The following is a 13,046-nucleotide window of genomic DNA, read 5'->3' as shown; positions in this document are numbered from 1 at the left end:
CTTATAACCTGAACTTCCATTCGTTCTTGTTGTTATATACTATAAAGTCTTTTCTGAATCGTAGCAACCATGCCTGGGGTTTCCGAGGAGCGGCTGGTGAGTTTGAACCACTGACCCTGTGGTTCAAATCAACCTTGTGGTCCAGTGCTTTATCCCCCCAGGGCTCCAAAGCAGCTCTTTGTTGTTAGCAAAACAGACAAATCTCTTCAGCACACACTCTTCATCACTCCACCACAGGTGTCAGGGTGACTTGGTTCCTATGGGTTTCTAGGTGGGGGGGGGGGGGGTCTTCACCATGGTCTGAGCACTGGCTGAGGTAGGTGCCACAAGCTTCAGCACAGTTAGATGTACTTTTAGGGAAGTATAGCTCCTGACCTTGTGGGTACATCCTGCTCCTGAAGTGTTGGGGAGCCCCAGGACTGACCACGGGGACTGAGCCCTGGGATTAGCGCTACACCATCGGGGCTTCATTGTGGGTGTGGCAAAGTGGCTACTCTGTAGCCTGGGGTAGGGGTAGGGGTAGGGGTAGGGGGTGTGGGGTGTGGCTGGCTGCTCTGTGGGCCTGGGTTCCCGCCTGGCAGCATGCAGCCTGAAACACTTGGACTCTTCCGCCACTCAGAACAAGGGCCTGCTCTCCTTACCCCTGTATGTACCCCAGGAGGCTACATACAGATACACCAAGTTTCCAGGTAAACCCCCCACACACACACACCTCACCTTCCATTATTAACTTTCAAATATTTGAACCTCAGGGTCTTAGGTGTTAGAACCTCAGTCTGAAAAGTCAGTTTGAGATCAAGGCAATGGCAAGGTTGAGACAAATCTCCCCATTCCTTTCAGATCAAGTAATCAGAACCTGCCCCATCACTCAGGTTACTGGGGCTAGGAGAGAGCAGAGCCCCGACTGCACTGTACAGGGTAGGGTGGCTCTCCCCAATAGAGGGCGTCCTGGGGAGCCCAGCCTACATGATGCAAGGCCCAGCCCCTCTTTCCTGCTCACCCAGCATGGCACACATTCTTTGTGAAGGAGATGACAAAGAACCCTGCCTTGGGGATCTCCCAGATGGAAGAACAGTCAGTGGCTACAGAGGAGACCATCGACACAGGGGGTGGGGAGACATCAGGGTGGTGAATCCAGGATAACCAGGGGCTCCACAGTTAGAGCAAAGGGCTCACACTCATGGCTCAGCTAAGGCAGGACAGGCAGCTCATGGAGGGCCTGGCACAAGGTGAAGAAAGCCCTTTGTCCTTCAGCCCACTGAAACTCTGGGTGGTGTTGAGGTGGGGCCATGCCAACACACTGACCCACTCATGGGTGGGTGCGTAGAGGGTAGAAGGTCCAAGGAAATAGCCTGCCAAGGCACCGTTAGAGCTGAGTGTGGCCGGTGGGCAAGAGGAGCAGAGGAGGGCAGCACTACTGCGTGTGGCCTGGGCTAGTAGCCTGACTATCCCTTGTGCGCTAACTTGTGCAGATGGGCACATGGCTATGCCAGCATTTCTGGGCCTGTCAGTGTGACCTCCATGCCTCCAGGGCAGGTAGGCCCAGCAGAGTGGGGCTGGACAGTATAGTGGGCAGTGCCAGGTGGGGCTGAACTCAACACCTGAGCTGTTGAGGGGACCCAGGCATTTCAACTCACTGAGCTCTGGTTCCGAGTCAGGCAGAACCTATCAGGGCACACAGTGCAGCCAGACCTGTCTCCAGGCCACCACAGCTGGGGTTGGGGGCTGCCTATAGTAACTGAGGAAGCAGCAGAGGGGCACACTATAAAGGTTCTTCCTGCCCAGGACTTATGGTGCCAGCCTCTGTCATCATCATCATCTTCTCAGCCAAGTCTAGGTCTGCCTACAGCCTGGTGAGCAGTTCCTACACACACCAACTGCCTCCCTCCTCAGATACCCATGGTTCTCTGTTTGTTTCACTGAGCAGTTTCTTTGGTGCCAAGGGAGCTTGCTTGGGCAGTGTGAAAGGTACCCTGGGAAAGGAGGGCACTTAGCCCCCTGGAGAAATGTATGTTCAGCCTTCATGTTCTGAAGCCCCCCACCCAGCTCCATGAAACTGAGCTCCAAGTGTCCACCTGGGAGACTGCTTCTTAAGGACCCCCTTTCAGCCATTCTCTCACTGCTGTCCCTCATCCCACTCCTTGCTTGTGCTTCCTGAGAGCCCTCTCTTGCCCAGGGTCTGCTTTGGGGCGATAGGAGGACGAATGTAAGGATGATTGCTGCTACCCCTGCACACCTGTGAAGAAGAGAAAGTACCAGAATTGGACCACTGGGTGCCCTCTGAGGCATCCAAAGATGTAATTATTCTACCAAACCCTAATTCTTCAACAAGGTCCTATAATCAAGGTATACTACATACAGTCAAATGGTTATTGGTAGACTCCAATGAATGAGTTTGGAAATAACCTTTGCGTTAGAAATACTAGACAGTACCCAATTATGTTTGAGGTCAGGGCTAGCTCCTTCCCTGAAACTGATGCCCTGCCCACACCTACTGGTTGTCCTCCTACCTCCTATCTAAGAGTGAGAGCTACCCTGCATTTGAGTAGGATGTTCTTGCACAACTCTAATGGGCTAGTTATACTAGAAGCACAGTTGTACTAATAATATTCCTGAGAAGGGGTCCTCCTTGGAGCCTCCTCTGAAATCCAGCAGGAAGACTGCCTTCCTCTCTTGTGTGAGGCCACACCTGCAGGCCCCCTCCAACAAGGGACAGGCAAGGGCGCGTGGCCTGCCTGGGGGAAGGCCACAGTGGCTCCTGTGTCAGCCACCTGCTGAGAAAGAGCAGCTAGGAGTTACCATGGGGAGACAGAAAAGCCTAGGCTTTGTTGGGATTGAGGCAGGGAGAAGTAGTCTTGTCTTTGTTGCTACAGCAACCTTTATCTTACAAGGAGGCTTGTCAAAAGAGGTTCTCCTTTCTTTTAGAGAGGCTTATTTTTCAATTAAGAAATGGTAAAGGAATCTTTCAGACAATTTTTGCTTTGAAATAATCAGTAAATGAAACAATATAGATTACCAGGACACCTATGGTCTAATTAAGTGTTTGGAGGAGATATAAAGGACATAAGCCTCAGTTCTAATCCTTGGACAATAGAAATGAGCGGAGGGGACAGAAATAAACATATGAACCCATTCAGTCACAGTCCAGGGAGCATACGATGAAGGACTGTCACACACTCTTTTCTGGAAAAAGCAAATGTGGCCATAAATCACTAAAAGTAAAGGAAAGTGATTCAACAAACACGATGGCTGATCGGGTGGATGTGTAGTACAGAGCTCTGCCAACAACAACACAGAATACCCGACCAAGCAGGTTCAGGAGATGGTCCCAGAACTCTGAACCACATATAAAGGAATACTTAGAAGGTTGGAAGGCTTACAGCTGGGGGAATTTGTGGCAGAAGCAAGAAATCCATTGCTTTCTAGTCCAGGACGCTTGGTTGCTCCAGGAGCCGCCATCTTGGGTGAGACCATGTCGGGGAAGGATCGGAGCGGCCACAGACGCCTGGCAGAACCGCTGAGATAAAGGTGTGGACATTCTTTTTTTTTGGTAGCTGTTCATTAGTCCCTTGCTGTCTGCGCACCTCCATTCTGGTGACTATAGGGGTGCTTGAGCTACTGGCCACCCCAGCCCCACCCTCGGAGGGTTCTACTACGCATGTGCACAGATCTCCTAGAAATTTAAAGAGATAGTTTCCAATTAAAACCAAACGGCCACAGCCAGCCCTGAACTGTTTCAACTAGAAAAAAGGCCTGAATGGGGATTGTGGAGCAGGACAAGCAGACAAGAGAAAATAGGTAAAAAATTAAATCCTAAGTTACGTCAAAACGACCAACAGTGGTATCTTGAAACTTCTCAGGAAGAAGAGTGAAAGGAAAGCCCATTTCCTGATCACATCTACATGGAGACATTCAGAAAGCATAAAAAATACCAAAATACACACCCATCTAAGTGTTAATGCCACAGATAACCCCTAAAGATGCCCCCAAAACAGAAGCAGATGACCATATCTGCACATGAGATAAAGTGACTGAGATAAAGTGACTGAGGCAAATGAGTTGTAAGTAGACCTACACTCCATACTGGAAGATGGGCAGGCTTTGGAAATGCCTGAGAAGGAATTCCTAAAAACGATTATAAAAGGTATCAAAACACTATACAATGCAGTTGAGAAAAATAAAGAAGTCAGGAAAGTGCTATAGGAACAATCAAATAAGATAGATAGAGCATTGGAAATAATTCAAAACCTACAGAAAGTGGTTCAAACGATTAATAATAGAATATCAGAAATGGACAATACATTGAAAGGGCAAAGGAATAGAATTGAAGAGATAGAAGCTAGAACTAGTGAGCTAGAAGATAAATCTCTCAACACTACTAAGATAGAACAAATACAAAAAAGGATAAAAAAATCAGAAGAAGGCCTAAGATTCATGTTGGATAACATGAAGAGGAATAACATAAGAATTATTGGCATTCCAGAACAGGAACAATCACACAAGCCCATAGAGGAGATAGTTGAAGAGCTTCTGGAAGAAAATTTTCCTAACATCAAGAAAAGTGAAAAGATAAGTATTCAAGAAGCTCAGCGAACCCCAGGATGGACAGACCCTAAAAGACAATCACCAAGACATATAATAATCAAGCTCTCCAAAATAAAAAATAAAGACAGCATTTTGAAAGCCGCTAGGGAAACGAGAAATATAACATACAAAAACAAACAAATCAGATTAAGCTCGGACTTCTCAACAGAAACCATGCAGGCAAGAAAGCAATGGGGAGAGATATATAAAACCCTGAAAGAAAAAAACTGCCAACCAAGAATCCTCTACCCAGCAAAGCTGTCAATCAAATACGATGGTGTAATCAAAACATTCCAGGATAAGCAGAAGCTAAGGGATTTTGCCAAATCCAACCCTGCTATGAAAAATATCCTAAAGGAAGTTCTGTGGACTGAGAACCAACAAGAACACACAACAACTACAGAATGACGTACATGGCAGCATTAACCTGAACTCAGTAGACAAATGAAAGAGTCACAAACAGAATAAAATTATAAGAACAGAGGATCTGGGAGGTCAGTCTATGATCAAAACAATTACAATGTGAAAAAAGGTAAATACAGAAGAACAGAGATTCAGGTGGTGGGAAGGTCAGGTAGATTACTGGATAAAATAGACTATCTTAAATAGAGGGAAGAACTAATGGAATATAAGGTAACCATAATGGGGTTGGGGTGGGAGGTTCATTTTGGTGTTGGGGAGGGCAATACAAGAAACGGGGAGGAGGCAGAAAAACAAGATAGATAGGAGAACACTGAGACTGATTTGTATGGCCTAGTGGGACAGAGGTAAATAGTGATGCATACTCAACCTAGGAACAACAGGGTTCTGGAATACAGGGATCTAAGTATAGCTTGAAGAGGGTAAATAATAGTAAAATCCTTGAATGTCTTATGAAAAAAAAAAAAAAAAGTATTACTATTCCTCCCAGTCCCTCCATACACAGAGTAGACAGGGATGGGCAACTTGGCCATTGGCTACCCAAAATGGGGGCTGGAGGGGTGGGGGGAATACAAAGGCAAGAAGTGACTGGCTTACAAGCTTTCAAGAGGGAACCTAGATTCAGAGGGCATGCAGGTAGGTAGAATCTCCACTGAGTAGTATCCAATCTGTCTGGGTGGAGCTGATGAAAGGAAATGCGGATGTCTCTTGTGATACAATAGTGAATAATTGTCATCAGGACTGATTGTGAGGGTTGGAAATGTAAAGGTAGATGTTTTGTAGCAAGGAGGGGAATGATTAACTTTGCAGTCTAGGAGCGGAGGTCCCTGGGATCATCAAGGGAGAAAAGCAGAGCGGGATCCTACCCAGAGAAGCAGTGACACCAGAGATGGAGGCAGAAAGGATGGTGTGCAGAGATGGAGCAGCTGGGGACTTTAGACCCAGAGAGGGAGAGAGGCTGCGTGCTGATGACTGTGGGGCAGGCTTGTAGGGTATATCCTTTGGTTGGTTGATGATGCACGGAGGGGATTGTAACCATGGCAATGAAATGATATATGATAGGATGAATGTAAAACTAATGTTCTCTCATATAAACTATCACATAATTCACAATAAAACTTTAAAAAAAAAAAAAAGGAAAGGAAAGTAAGCCTGGTGCACAGAGAGCAAGCGCTGTGAACCATAAGGGGAGGGAGTAAGCAGAGACAGCGAGAGGTCCTTGGAGAAATGTTAGGCTTGAGATCAACTGGGGATGCCCCGAGGGGTGGACAGTGACCTTCCTCCATAAATTGTTATGAACTGGTACCCCCATATCGCAAAATAATAAACCTTAATAGGAAACTTCCATGCCTGCAAATATTTTGCCTCGCCCAAGATTAACACAAGAATCCAGTGCTGTTACATTGCATCTGACTGATGGCAACCCTGTGTGTGTCAAGAGTAGGATTGGGTCACAGGGATTTCAAGGAATTTAATCTTCTGGAAGTCGATTTAACCAGGTCTTTCTTTCACAGCACAGCACCACAGCGTGGATTTGAACTGTCAACCTTTCACTTAGCAGCTGAGCGAAAACAGCATCATTCGGAGACCTTGATTAATTGAGGTTGTCATTGAGTTGGATTCTGACTTACAGATTCTGTAAGACAGAGATGAACTTCGCCATAGGATTTCCAAGGCTATAAATCTGTACGGGAGCAGACTGCCATAGCCTTTCATGCAGAGTGGCTGGTGGGTATGAACCACTAACTTTTCAGTTAGTAGTCAAACACTTAACCCCTGTGCCACCAGGCTCCTAGATTATTACAATGTTGTTGCTGTTAAGTGTTGTCGAGTTGGTTCATATTAATAGTGACCCTGCATAGGGTTTCTAAGGAACAGCTGGTGAGTCTGAACTTCAGCCTAGCTATTAGTAAACTGGTGTGGCACTGTGGGTTAATGCGCCAGACTGCAAAGCTGTTTGAACTGCAAGGTTGGCGGTTCAAGCTCACCAGCTGCTCCTTCAAAACCCTATACAGGGTCGCTATGGGTCAGAATCAACTCTATGGCGCTTAACAACAACAATTAGTAAACTAATGTTTATCCTACAGTGCCTCCTCAGGACTCCAATGTTGTGGTTGTTAAGTGACAGATCCTGTGGACCTCAGCTTTCCCTGCCTGGGAACCAGGACCTTAGCTTCACAGAGCCTGCTGGATACATGCCACTGCCTCTATTCTGGGGCTTGACCAAGACCTACCATGACTCCACGCACATTAGTTTGGGAAACTTGGCTTGTTAAATCAGCAGATTCTTCTCCCCTTCCCCAGAAGTGAGAAATTGCTCATTGGGGTGGGGGTCAGGAATCTGTATTTCTCACCAGGACCGGGTGACTTGGCAGAGGCACTGGGAGGAACCTTGGTTCTGGGTGAAGACCAGAGCCCATGGGGCAGCTCGTGATTCCCTCTGCAAGGCTAGATCATGTGGCTCAGCTATTTAGTGCTGCTCTAACAAATACTAAGGAGCTCTGGTAGCGTAGTGGTTACGAATCAGGCTGCTAACCTCAAGGTCAGCAGTTCGAAACTACCAGCTGTTCCGCAAGAGAAAGATGAGGCATTCTGCTCCCGTAAAGATTTACAGCCTCGGAAACCCTGTACAGAGTCGCTATGAATCAGAACTGACTCCACGACACATAACAACAAGTTCCATGAAAATATACTGAGTTGGATCCTGACACTGACGTAAGAAGGTAGTTTGACTCTTTGGCCAGACTTTCCGAAACGTTGACAGCAGATGGGCTGGGGTGCAACTGATTCCAGCAGCCTCCCCAGGTTTGCTCCAATATGCTTGTCCTACTGAGTCCTTATGGGCATCTGAATTCTCTCCCCATCTGCTAGCAATGCTCATCTGCAACGCACCTTTGAAGTTTAAAATCCATTTGTCAATAATTTATTTCTTTGGATGGAGGCACTCGGGCTCAAATGTCCTGCATTAACATACTCCCAGGGGAGAGCCCTGCTTCCGACTGCTAGGAAATAAGACCTTCACATGAATTAATGGCCAGTATGGGCCTAAGGGCACAGCGCCCAGGACAGTTAAGATTTGACTGGGGCATGAGGTGATGCCAGAAAGGGAGGACCAGATCCAGGGGTCTCCTTAGGAACCTAGATTCGGGTCTGCAGGCCATGAATGCAGGAACTTGAGATGAAGTCTTCAGAACTAGAATAAAGCAAAGCTGTCTTTTTGGCCAGCCTGAACTCTTCTTACACACCATCACAGGCCTCCTGTGGCCTGGTCCGCTTTCTTCTCTTACCCTGCCTCTATTTCACACACTACATGGTGCAGAGAGAAAGGCACACCTCTAAAGGAAGCCCACCACTCCCTCTCAACCTCCTCCCATGATCTGTTGCTGAAATCCTCTCATTAAAAAAAAATGACATTGTCAATACTTTCTCATCTGTCAGTTTATTGCACTGTGGCGGCTTTTGTGTTGCTGTGATACTAGGAACAATGCCACCAGTATTTTAAAAAACATCAGGGTCATCTATAGTGGACCGGATTCAGCAGAGCTTCCAGACTAAGACAGACTGGGAAGACCTGCCAACCTACTATCAAAAAAATAGGCCAGTGAAAATTTTATGAATGGTAGGGGAATACTGTCTGATATAGTGCTGGAAGATGAGCCCCTTAGGTTGGAAGGCACTCACAATACAACTGGAGATGAGCTGCCTCCTCAAAGCACAGCTGATTTTAATGATATGAGTGGAGGAAAACTTTTGGAAGCTTCACTTGCTGATGTGGGCACTGCTCGAAAAGAGGAGAAACCGTAGTAAACATCCATCAATAATGACAACATGAAAGTAAGAATCTAGAAAAGTGGGAAGGCATAAAAAAATGAACCAAGATCAATATCCTAGGCATTAGTGAACTAAATACACTGGTGTTGGCCATTTTGAATCAGACAACCAAATGGTTTACTAAGCAAGGAATAACAAATTGAAGAGAAATGACATTACATTCATCATTAAAAAGAACATTTCAAGATCTATCTCGAAGTACAACACAGTCATTGTATGTTACAAGGAAGACCAGTTAATTGACTTTTTTCAATTTAATGCACCACCCACTATTGTCAAAGATGAATGAATTGAAGAATTTTTGCAGTCTGAAGTTGATCAAACATGCAATCAAGATGCATTGATAATTACTGCTGATTGGAATGTGGAAGTTGGAAACAAAAAAGGATTGCTGTTGTTGTTAAGTGTCATCGAGTTGGTTCTGACTCATAGTGATTCTGTATAGAGTTGACTGGTGGGTTTGAACCACGAACCTTGCAGTTCAAACAAGCACTTGCAGAACAGTGCCTATCCTACAGTGCCACACCATGACTCCAAAGAAAGACTGGTGATTAGAAAATATGGCCTTAGTGACAGAAACAATGCTGGAGATCACATGATTTTTCTAAGAACAATGAGTTATTCAATGCAAATACCTTTTTTTTCAACAACATAAACAGACATTATACATGTGGACTTCATCGGATGGAATACACAGGAATCAAATCGACTATATTTGTGAAAAAAAGATGATGGAGAAACTCAATATCGTTAGCCAAAAGAGGCTAAGGGCCAACTGAGGAATGGACCATCAATGACCCCTATGCAGGTTCAAGTTGATGCTGAGGAAAAGTAAAACACATGCATGAGAGCCAAAATAGTACCTTATGAATATCCTACCTGAATTTACATAAAAGTTCAAAAGCAGATATGATGTGCTGGACACTAAAGAACAAAGAGTAGATGAATTACATGAAGAAAGCAAAAGTTCATTAAAAAGTTAAGATAAAAAGAAAAGGCCATTTAGTTGCAAGAGACTCAGAATACAACTTGCTCCTGAACATAGAGAAGCTACTGTGAATGGAAGAAAGGATGAAACAAAGTCAACAGAACATTTCAAAGGACAGCTCAGGAAGACAAAGTCAAGTATTATAATGAAATATGCAAAGACCTGGAGTTAGAAAATCCAAAGGGAAGAACAAACTTGGCATGTATTATTGAGCCGAAAGAATTGAAAAAAAAATTCAAGTCTTGAATGACAGCATTGAAGGATTCTATGGGTAAACTACTGAATGATGCAGAAGGCATGAAAAGAAGGTGGAAGGAATACAAAGTCATATGCCAAAAATAACTAGTCAATGTTCAACCATTTCAGGGGCTAATGAAGGAAGGAAGTTCAAACAGCATTGAAGGCTTTGTCTAAAAACAAGTCTCCAGAGGGTGACCTTGAGCCCTAAGGACAGACATAGCGGTGGTCTGGAAGCTGAGTGTTGTCTGCGGTGCTCACGGAGCCCAAGCTCTGTTCCTCTGAACTCTAGTGATCAGACCTGCTGTTGTCTCAGCATTTCTCCAGGACCGGTCTACTCTAGGAGTGCAGCACATTCACCTGTCCTCAGCCACTGTTCTGCTTCCAAGGCTGCGTCTCTCCCCTGGACTGGTAAGAGGGTTGTCAGTGTTTTGCTCCTGGGTCTGCTCCCAGCTGCTTATTTGAATCCTTGCTCTGTGATGAACTACTCTCTAGCTGCGGTCACTGGGGCCTGGGACAGGTTGTTACTATGTCCATGAGGATGCACCACAGAAAGCTGCCAAGGCTGGCCTCCTGGCACTCTCGGCTCCAATCTCTGCTGGTCTGTGCTAGTTCAGCTATCACAATGTGGCATCTGCAAAGCTGTGGCCATGCTGTGGAAGCTCTGACTTTTGACTTAGTCCCTTAAAAAATGATTGTCCACCTCTCTGCCTCTGCTCTGTCATCCCGTTCAACCATCAGTAAGGAGGAAATAAGAGATGTCCATTGGTGCCTATCCTAGAGTGCCACACCCTCATCTGATCACCTGATTCTTTTCACAATTTAATCTTGGAGGAAAAGGTTTGAGAGGAATTAATATTCACAGAATAGTGAGGCTGCCTTCCATATTCTGGTGAGATAATGGGATTATCTCCTAGCTTTTTAGTAGACTCACACTGTGATAAAACATTGTATGAGTATATACCTTTTAATTTATCAATCTCTTAATGGGAATTCAATTTGTTACTATCAGCATATTACAATCGTACCTCCTCAATATTTATTCTAGGAATGATGGACAATGGGAAAGTCTGTTAACTTATAAATAAAGAATCTGCAGAAAAATTTTAACTGTCTTAAGTTTTGGAAACATCCCCCCTCTGTTTTGTTTTTTTAATGCTCTTCTGTTGATGGTTACATGTCCAAGTGAAACTTTAAAATAAGGAAATGTCTCACTAATTTCTGAATTCTAGGAGGAAAAGCTTGCAGAATGTTTGAATATAGAGAAGTTCCATTTCTTGTAGATGTATTAAAATATGCATTGCAAACTGAGACATATCCTTCAAATGTCCTTAAATAATCTGCCTACAAATAGAATACTGAAAAGTAACAAACTGCTATTTTCTTACTTTGGGCATCTCTAATGTGAAAATGTATTCTATGAAAACAAAAACTTTTACAATAAAATGATATATAATAAAAATAAATAAAGAAATAAAAACAAGTCTCCAGTAACTGACAGAATACCAGCTGAGATGTTTCAACAAATGGACGCGACACTAGAAATGCTCACTCAGAAGCCAAGAAATGTGGAAGACACAAACCTGGCCAACCAGTTGGAAGAAAAGTGATCCAATAGAATGTGGACCTTTTTGAGCAGTATCATGAATATAACATGAAAGTAAAATTTTTCAAAAGATAATTAAAAAGCAGTTGCAGCAGTACATCTTCATGAAATTCAGAACTAGACCTGGAATATCAATGTTGATGTCAGGTGGATCTTGGCTAAAAGCAGAGAATACTGGAAAGATGTTTACCCGTGTTTTATTGAGTATACAAAGACTGTGGGGATCAGATCAAACTACAGATAACACTGTGAAGAATGGGAATTCCAGAACACTTAACTGTGCTGCAAAAATCAGGTGAGGGCCGTGTCTGACTTCTGCTGATTTCACAAGGGGGATGGAGAGTCAGATTCAAGGCCAATTTCTATGAAGTGGAGGTCAGACAAGCCTCTACCCTATAATCTTCTTTACCGTATTCAGACACCAACCATCCCACAATACTCTCTGCTTCACATCTGGATTAGACAATCCATTGCAATGATCACACAGAAGTCAGAACAATACTCATGATTATGAGGTTTATTAGAGAGACAAATATGGTACAATACAGGATCAAAAAGTAACTCAAGACGCAGCAGTTTTTCAGTCAGAAACTCCTCTTGTCTGCCACACTGCAGGCACACCTCACTCTTGTCTTTGGCTTCTCAGCCATGTGACCTTGTGGCCTTTGTACTGCCCAGGCAAGTGTTACCAAGATCCTTTAGTTATTCTGTAATATTCCAAGGGCACATTCTGCACACCAGCCTTCTGCTCATAGCCACACAGCTTTAACTCAGGCCTAGATGTTTACAGTTGATCCATGTTGCTGCCTTGGCCACCACATCTGTTGTCATCATATCTTGAGGTAGGGATCTCACACTCCACTCACAGTCTACTTTCTTGATGGTCCTGGGATCATCTGTTACTGCTTTTGAGATGGCTCCTTTTAAACTCTGGAAGGTAAAACTAACCAATCCCAGCCTTAGATTCCTAAAGACATTATTTGCATGGTTCCGCCCAATCGCTCCACCACTCTTCTGTCAGTTGCTTTACTGTGGTCACTTGCATGTTGCTGTGATTCTGGAAGCTATGTCACTGGTATCTTAAATACCAACAGGGTCATCCATGGTTTCAGGTGAGTTTCCAGAATAAGGCAGACTATGAAGAAAGAGACTACCTCCAAATATTTAGTCACTAAAAACCTTATGAATAGCAGTGGAACACTGTCAGATAGCACTAGAATATTGAACATTGAAACACGATGAAAAGCACCAGAATAATGTCCGATATGGTGCCAGACAATGAGCCCATCAGGCTGGAAAGCCCCAAAAAATAGGACTGAGGAAGAGCTGCTTCCTCAAAGTAGAGTGGACCGTGATGACACAAATGGAGTAACGCTTTCA

General features: G+C 44.5%; 1 protein-coding gene and 1 pseudogene across 1 annotated transcript in view; one reads left to right on the top strand and one right to left on the bottom strand.

The window, feature by feature from the left end:
• Positions 1–13,046, bottom strand: part of PRKAG2 (protein kinase, AMP-activated, gamma 2 non-catalytic subunit) — a 474,947-nt gene that overhangs the window by 225,494 nt on the left and 236,407 nt on the right. The window lies entirely within an intron of this gene.
• LOC102837164 lies at positions 70–10,728 on the top strand (annotated as a pseudogene).

The sequence above is a fragment of the Chrysochloris asiatica genome, unplaced genomic scaffold, assembly GCF_000296735.1.
Source record: "Chrysochloris asiatica unplaced genomic scaffold, ChrAsi1.0 scaffold00249, whole genome shotgun sequence".
Classification (NCBI taxonomy): domain Eukaryota; kingdom Metazoa; phylum Chordata; class Mammalia; order Afrosoricida; family Chrysochloridae; genus Chrysochloris; species Chrysochloris asiatica.
Note: the sequence above shows the minus strand (reverse complement) of the source record. Positions and strands in the feature narration are given on the sequence as shown.